General features: G+C 48.4%; 1 long non-coding RNA gene across 1 annotated transcript in view; it reads right to left on the minus strand.

Moving 5' to 3' along the window:
• The window catches only part of LOC125487189, a 2,290-nt gene extending 1,426 nt beyond the window's left edge, over positions 1–864 (minus strand). The window contains exon 1 of the long non-coding RNA XR_007265707.1: positions 419–864. This is a non-coding gene — a long non-coding RNA (uncharacterized LOC125487189). The remainder of the gene's footprint in view (positions 1–418) is intronic.
• Positions 865–911: the final 47 nt, after the last annotated feature.

Below are 911 nucleotides of genomic sequence, written 5' to 3' on the forward strand. Positions count from 1 at the left end.
GTGTGAGTATGTCAGTGTGTGTGTGAGTGTGTCAGTGTGTGTGTGAAACTGCGTGTGTGAGTGTGTTGGTGTGTGTGAATCTGTGTGAGTGTGCAGATCAGACAGAATGCCTCTGGGAGAATGCTTGGCCCCTTGACCATGTTGCTCTGAGCTCATTACATCTTTGGAAGCAGAATGATACCAAGGCCGTTTTAAATCAATGTTTTAAAATAGATTGTTGATGGAAATTTGCCTACTACCGCAGAATATGACAGGACGCATGTTAGTCACTGAATCAGAGAAAGTGCAGTACTGCTTCTTCCAGATCATTTCCTGAACGTTAGTAAATGTAAATCAGTTTTACGGGGGGTTGGGGCATGTAGATGGAAGTGTAGGTGGGGTTGGGGATTTATTGACTTGTTGCTCAGGCTGCATTTACCCCTCACTTCCCAGTAAGATGGTGGTGGGGCAGGGCGTCTGAGCTGGGGGGGACCACTCCCACTTCACCTTTCATTTCTTCTCTTGTTTCTTTCTCTCTTTTATTTTGCTTTACTTCTTGGTGAAGAGCTCAGTTGCAGCGACGGCATGAATGGTAGCGAGTAGGCCCAGCAGCGGGGAATCGAGTAGGTTCAGCAGCACAGACTCAAATAGGCCCAGCAGTGCAGTCTCAAGTAGGCCACCATGGACTTGAGTAGGCCCAGCATCACAGACTCTGGTAGGCCCAGGACAAACTCAAGTAGGCCCAACGTCTGTGTTCAACTGCTCTCCCAGAGACATTCTGTCTGACCTGCACACTCACACAGATTCACACACACCGACACACTCACACACACAGATTCATGCACACTGACACACTCACACACACAGATTCACACACACACACTCACACACTCACACACACACCGACACACTCACACACACAGATTCATGCA

Source organism: Rhincodon typus, chromosome 37 (assembly GCF_021869965.1).
Source record: "Rhincodon typus isolate 14 chromosome 37, sRhiTyp1.1, whole genome shotgun sequence".
Lineage (NCBI taxonomy): Eukaryota > Metazoa > Chordata > Chondrichthyes > Orectolobiformes > Rhincodontidae > Rhincodon > Rhincodon typus.